Raw genomic sequence first — 7,997 nt, 5'->3', positions numbered from 1 at the left:
ATACACACACACACACACACACACACACACACACATTCATTTATCCTTACCAGGCTGACACTGACTCAACAAATAGTGTGTGTTTGGGCCGGGACTATCAGTTTATCTGGCCAATTGCAGACTGTGTGGAACTATGAGGAAACTTGTCTAATTTAGAACTTCTGTTCGATAATGCTAATGGTGAAGAAATAACACACTTCTTGTATTTAAGGGTTACATCTTTTTAGACTTCACACATTGAGAACATTTGTGTGCTGCTGTTTCATTCTAACTGCTGTTAACAGCAAAGCAGAACTACAAAACTGTAAACAGACGTATAGAAGAACAACTTTCAGTATGAGCACAGAGTTACAATGATCGACTACACAAGACTAGAGATCTGAGGTTATTTATGAGAGTGTGAGCAGGGCTGAGCTTCAGGACATGGACAGAGAGAGACTGGAGATGATGCTGGGCATCCGTGACAGTATGAGAGATCATGACCTCAGGACAGAGACAAATGCATATCAGCCACTTCAACATAGAGGTAATCACATTCATTTCTGTTATATAATGAACAAATAGTCACAGTTTGCATGTTTAGTCAATTAACATCATATCTGTCATCTTCAGGAAGTGAATCTGCGAAGAGCAGAAGCTCCAGAGCAGATGTAGTGTGTTTGGTGCTGCTGTGTGTTCTCCTGCTGACTGCAGTAATAGTGCTGTCTGCTGTGTGTCCACATCCATACAAAGAACACAAACTACACAGAAGAGACACACCAGCTACTAAGCAGGAATAACGGTTTAACAGAAGAGACACACCAGCTTCAGAAGAGACATTACTAATCTCACAAAAGAGAGAGACCAGCTATACTATCTGATAATACCATCTTCTCAGAGAACAAAGAGCAGCTACTAACTAAGATCACAGCCCAACAAACAGAAAAAGACCATTTAATAAACCAGAAACAAACTCTGATGAATGACAGACATGGATTATTATCCAAGAATGACAATCTAATGAAAAAATGTGAAAATCAGGAGAAAATTGAACTGTGAAAATGTATTTGTGGTATTTTTTTAACTATTAGACACAATCTGTTAAAAATGTTGTTGTGTAGTTCAGTGCAAATGGGAAAAGTGCTAATACTTGGTTGTGTTTACAGATGGATGGATTTACTATCAATCCAGATTTACTTTATTTCCTCTGAGATGAAGAGCTGGACTGAGAGCAGAAGATACTGTACAGAGAGAGAAGCAGATCGGATCATCACAAACAACAGAGAGGAACGAGTGAGTGAGAGATACTGTGTGTATGAGAAGCAATCACATGACATTTGTCAATTTTATGATACATTTTACATTGTTTCATCAGGATTTTGCTAAGAAAATATCTGCTAATGCTAAAGTCTGGATTGGTCTGACTGACATTGATATGGAGGGCAGATGGAAATGGGTTGATGGCAGCACACTGACACCTTGGTGAGAAATCACTGAATTGAACTGATTAATATCTAATAAATGATTATCACACTCAGTATCAAATCACACAGAAAGCAGCACTGAACATCTAATGCTGATCTGTTGATGCAGGTTCTGGGATCCTCGAGAACTCAATGGATATAGAGGAGAGAACTGTGCAGTAAATGATTCATGTTACATGATTAAAGACAAGTACTGACCAAATGACACTTGCTTGCATTGATAGACATCTTTAAATAGAGCAGTCTAAAGTCCAATAGTGTCTAAGAATGGTGAAATCCCTGTCTTGTCTTAGAACGCATGTCTTATGAGGAAGTGGCTCTGAGGGACAGAGGGGAAAATGGTACAAGAGCTGTGACTTCGGTGATACCCTTTCAAAAGGTACTAATATATAAAATTAAGATACTAACATGCACCCTTTAGGGGTAAATATGACACACTGATGTATCTTTTGAAATGGTACTGGCCCAGTGACAACTCTTGTGTAATTTTTCAGTTTTGTGAACCAAAGCTAAGAAGAATGATTGTCTCATGAATTAAAAGTCTCAGTTTTGTCGGTTCTGATAGCCTCATGGGCAGCGTTCCGACATAATAGCGCCGTTGCGCTTTGGGCGTCCCAAGTTCGGGTCCCAGCTTGCAGGTCTTTGCCGATCCCATCCCCTCTCTCTCCCACTTCACTTGCTGTCTATATATGCTGTCCTATCATAATAAAGCCAAAAAAAAAATCTGTAAAAATTATGATAAGCTTTACAGTGTGTTATTTTCATTCAAAGACCTGATTTTATATACAGCGGCTCTTAATAAACTTAATTGTGCCAGCATCATTACATCAATAAACTTATTTATTTATTTTTTCCTTGTAGCCTTCTTGTGTTTTAAGTGATTTTGAACCGCACTTACATCAGATCAGTTCTGTTCTGCTTTTCTGACTAACAGCTTACAAGAGAGGATCAAATATTGTAGGTGAACAAATAACTCAAACAACTCAAAAGTAACTCAAAAGTCAAACACCTTTTCTATTCTCATAATGATGTGACGTGTAGCCAAGTATGGTGTTCCATTCTCGGTAGTGGGCAGCCATGTGCTGCGGAGCCCGGGAAGCAGTTAGGGGTTCGGTGCCTTGCTCAAGGGTCTTACCTCAGTCGTGGTATTGAGGGTGGAAGAGAGCACTGGTCATTCACTCCCCCATACCTACAATGGTACCGAGACTCAAACCCTTGACCTTTGGGTTACAAGTTACAAGACTCTCTAACCGTTAGGCCATGACTGCCCCCTTGTGATAGTTGTGAATAAAGTAAAGTAAATAGTGGCAGCAACTAAAGTGACTGTAAAGTAAATATCAAAGATGACAACATTTCATCACAATTAGTACAACATTTAATAAATGACACCAAAACATTGAAACAAATCTTAATTAACCAGCTGCACCAGGCAGAGCTGAATTGATATCAAAAGTCCAAAATATATAATATGTGCCGTATACTAGTATGTGCCTTTAAGGTGGTATAGTAACATGCACCCTTTAGGGGTAAATAAATAGGGATGACAGATCAGACACATTTTCTGTAGGTACAGTAGTAAGATCATCTTAACTAAACAAACAAACAAACAAACAAACGATCAATCAGACAAACAAACAAATACATAAATGGCAATTCTAATGGAAAATCTAACCAATTAAAAATGATCAGAATAAGCAACATTATTAGAAGAAAAAAATAGCAGTTTATTCATGCTGCTACAATAATAATAAAATTAAATTTGCCTTTTGTTTAAGATGTTTTGTTCTATAATTTACAATGCAGTATATAATCTTTCATTCATGATTCTGTATTTGATTTTTTTTTTTGTTCCGTTTAGTGATGCAGGAAAGAGGAAAAGTTAATAATTGCAATCATTTATAAAAATGGTAATACACTGAAATTTTATTTACATCAAATGTTTAGCTACACATTTTGATTTTCTAGTAGTCTACAAGCAAACTGTTTACATGGGGGAAATGGAGATCTGTATCATTTCTCAGTAAAACTTATTTAAGTGCTTTTATATATATAGTCAGGAGATGACTGCTCAGTGCGGTCACAGTGGTGTGGTTAATGTTCAGCCTCTTAAAGCATTAGTACACAGCGGTGCGGTCCACACACCAGCAACTTTGACTCTAGATGACTCACGGCAGTAGAAGTATTGAGATACGAGTGATGGAAAGAAAAGGTGTAGAGGAGATGATTACTGATGCCAACAGAGATGCTAGAAACCGTCATAATGTCAGGACAAAAACAGAGAACTCAGACACTAAGAGACACCAAACACCTCGACACACAGGTACTGAGACTCATCTCATTATAGTTACATTAACTAACATGCGCATTTGAGTATATGATATACGTGTTTAAGAAATATTTATCGTCATGTTTGTGATCTACAGGACGTGATTGTGTGAAGGTCAGAAGCTCCAGAGCAGCTGTAGTGTGTTTGGTGCTGCTGTGTGTTCTTCTGCTGACTGCAGTCATAGTGCTGGGTGTCGATCTCCATAATATAATTGAGGAGTTTTACATCAAGAACAAAAACCTCACCGACGAGATAAACGAGTTAAAAAACAGAAAATATAACTTGGACTATAATATTACAGAATTATCAGATGAGAACAAAAAATTAAAGGAGATGATGACAGAATTGTGGCAGCAGATGGGTAATAAAGAACTATACCAAAATTACACAAATATTTCATATTAAAAGGACACAGTCTATATGTTTTGGGTATAACCTGTTATAAATAGGTTGTGTCAATCAGTGTGGATGGGAATACAGAGCTAATAATTTTACTGTTTGTGTTTACAGATGGATGGGTGTGCAATCAATCCAGTCTCTACTATGTTTCCTCAGAGACAAAGAACTGGACTGAGAGCAAAAGAGACTGAACAGAGAGAGGAGCAGATTTGATAATCCTAAACAACAAACAAGAACAAGTGAGTGAAAGAAAGAGTGTGTTTGTGACAGTGGGCAAGTACCAAACTATAATTTATTCCTTTGTGGTCATTCTGAGACATATTCACACAGAAAATTGATTGGTGTGTAAAACAAATACTAAAACAATTAGGGGGGTTCAGGTTATTATATTCACAGGTGTTTTTGTTTATTCAAACATATTTCTATTGTTTTATTAGGACTTTTTGAAAACATTTCCTGGTCGTTCTGAAGTCTGGATTGGTGTGACTGACAGTGTTGAAGAGGGCAGATGGAAATGGGTTGATGGCAGCACACTGAGCCCTGGGTGAGAAATCACTGAATTAAAATATTTAATTCAACTAAAAATATTTTAGATTATTAATCTACTTCTAGAATCAAATTGATCAAATGAAACTCCTTCAAAAGCTTTTAAGTGACATCCACCAAATTCGGCACAGACCTACAGTCTGTTCTGACCTAGTCTACCATCTGCCTATTCAACTATCCATCCATTCAGCTACCCTATGCATTGGCCCTTTTTGTCTATCAAACCAAGACCATAATCTCAACCAACAACAAACATCATAGAAATGTCTGAGCAACCACATAACATGCCTTGGTACCCAGAACACCTTAGCAACCACCTAGAAATGTCCTTCAACCACTTTGAGCAACTGCCTATGGTCATTCTGTATATTGTGTGTCTCTACGGCCATTAAAATGGTCAAACTTTTAAAATGCTTTTAAAACAGTTTGTCAAACCTGTCTTTATCTTACAGTCAGACATGCTAAAGCTGGTCTGTTCTTGCAGGTTCTGGGCATCTGGAGAACCTATAGCTCTGGTAATGAGGATTGTGCTGTAAATCTGTCATCAGGGGTTGCTGATTATTCATGTGATAAAACTTTTAAATGGATCTGTAAGAAGAACATTTTGAAGCAGTAATTACATTGAAGGGTTAATAAAGGGTTGTTACAACATTTTTGGTCTCATTTCACTATTTCATCTTAAACACGGTTCAGGTCAAACTTAAAGCTGAAAAAGTTTCAATATTAAGACTAACTCAAGGTGTGGCTATTTTTACCCCTTCAATTCTGCCTGGTAACTTGTGATGCAGAAAGGAAAAATTGAAATCGCATCATATGACCCCTTTAACAATTCACATTTAAAGTGTTGGTTCACCCAAAAGGGAAATTCTGTCATTAATTAGTCACCCTCATGTTGTTCCAAACCCGTAAGACCTTTGTTCATCTTTGGAACAAAAATTAAGATATTTTTGATGAAATCCGAGAGCTGACACAGGAGCCGGCGTTCTGACATAGAACCCCAATGCGCTGCACCTTGTTTACAAGCAGAATAAAACAGTCTTCGTAAACATATCTGAAGATTTCGACAGAAAGGATGACTTTTTGAGAGATGGGCGTTCTATGCCATGAACACCGGCTCCTGCGTCAGCAGCACCACATGGAAGAGAAGAAATTGTTGAATAAAGTAATTATTTTTGTTTTCTTTGCATACAAAAAGTATACTCGTAGCTTCATAAAATTTTATTTGTGTTAATTTGTGTTCTGAAGATGAACGAAGGTCTTATGGGTTTTGAACGACATGAGGGTGAGTAATTAATGACAGAATTTTAATTTTTGGGTGAACTATCACTAAATAATGCATTTCAATCAGAAAATGTAAATACAATTAAAGGGTAAACTACATAGTTGTTCTAGAAGTCTGCAAAAAAACTGCTGGTGTGTGTGTTTGGAGATCTGTATCATTTAAACAAACAGGAAATGAGCGCTCAGTGCGGTCACAGCGGTGTAGTTAACATTCAGCATCTCAAAGTATTAGTACACAGCGGTGCAGTCCACACACCAGCAACTTAAAGGGGCAAAATAATGATCTTTAAAATAGCATCATATGACCCCTTTAAACGATTTTACTCTAAAAGACCGAAAATGTGCAAGAAGAACAGCACAGGTACTAAGACTCATTTCATTATAACAATAACTAACAAACACATTTTAGTCATGTGATTAATTAAGAAACAGTTATCTTTATATCCATCATTTTCAGGAAGTGATTCTGTGAGGACCAAAAGACACAAAAAAACTACGGTGTATTTGGTGCTGCAGTGTGTTCTTCTGCTGGAGGTGATTATTTTGCTGCTCATAGAACATAGAACTAAGACTTACCAGTATGAAGACAGTGAGGTAATCTTAAATAAAACAAGAAATGAGCTAATTGCCGAGATCCAAGACTGTTTAAATATGAAGGATGTATTAGTGAATGCCAATAACGAAATGACTGGGGAGAAAAAACTACTTCAAAAAATGGGTAATCTTGAACTACACTAAAGCTACACAAGTATTCAATATTAAAAAGATGCAACATGTGTGTTGTGCATACAAGCTGTTATTGGTAAGCTTCAGTTCAGTGTGGACGAGAACAAAGAGCTTGTAACTAAACTGGTTGTGTTACCAGATGGATGGATGTGCTATCAATCTGGTTTATACTACATTTCCTCTACGAAGAAGAGCTGGAATGACAGCAAACAAGACTGTTCGAAGAGAAGAGCAGATTTGATGATTATAAACAGCAAAGAACAAAAAGTGAGTAAAACATTGATTCAAAATATCTTAGTTAACATATTAAAACCTTATTTCACTTATATTCTTTAATTAGGAGTTTTTTTTTAATTATGGTGCATTCTGGATTGGTCTGACTGGCAGTGATGTGGAGGGCAGATGGAAATGGGTTGATGGCAGCACACTGACCTCTGGGTGAGAAATCACTGAATTAAAATCGAGCATCATGTTAGTTCAGGCAGGCCACGTCAGTCAAGCTCGCATCAGCTGACGATCAGCTGTTCCTGACGTGTACCAATCCAGATTCGACACCTATTACAGCGGTCTATTTAAATCCTATTCATTCAGCCCCTCTTCTATTGCTTGGCTGCATGCCACTTCTAACTCCCTCCTCCATCCCCAACTCCTCCTAGCCGGGATTTATTTATTTAAATCTGATATGTGAGGTGTTTGAGTACATGGCAATCATCCTCTATGTATCTGGATGTTTACTACAACTCATGTTAAATTGTGAATTGTTTCATGGATGCATGATTACTGGATCTGTTCTGTTACCCCAGGGGGGTTTGATTTGCTGCTCTCCCCGCTATGCCTAGGCATGGCTGCATGGACGGGCATGTGGAGTTCGCCCAGAACAGAACCATTCCGCCAACATTAACTGTATGCTTTATTGTAATAAATATTCTTTGACGAAAGTGGTCCTGACTGAACTGACTATTATGTAATAAAAAAGATTCTCAAAATCTGTATCATATCACACAGAAAGCAGCACTGAACATCTAATGCTGATCTGTAGTTTCAGCTTCTGGAAGCCTGGAGAGCCAAATGGAGACAGTGAAGAAGAACTGTGTTGTGACTTCTTCATCAGGGTGGCGTGACCATTCATGTGAAGAAGATTTTAAATGGATATGTGAGAGAAAAACATAAAATCTGTAATGTGATCACTAATAGGAAACAGGTAAAAAAAAATACAATAAAATTGTACTTGTTTTTATTTTTTGTAAGCTAAATAT

The 7,997-nt window shown here is 37.5% G+C and overlaps 1 protein-coding gene across 2 annotated transcripts in view; it reads right to left on the bottom strand.

The window, feature by feature from the left end:
• LOC107708610 (cell adhesion molecule 2-like) overlaps positions 1-7,997 on the bottom strand; it is a 408,667-nt gene that overhangs the window by 184,077 nt on the left and 216,593 nt on the right. The window lies entirely within an intron of this gene.

The sequence above is a fragment of the Sinocyclocheilus rhinocerous genome, unplaced genomic scaffold, assembly GCF_001515625.1.
Source record: "Sinocyclocheilus rhinocerous isolate Xijiao unplaced genomic scaffold, SAMN03320098_v1.1 scaffold2491, whole genome shotgun sequence".
NCBI classification, from domain to species: Eukaryota; Metazoa; Chordata; class Actinopteri; order Cypriniformes; family Cyprinidae; genus Sinocyclocheilus; species Sinocyclocheilus rhinocerous.
This window is presented reverse-complemented; position numbering and strand designations above follow the sequence as displayed.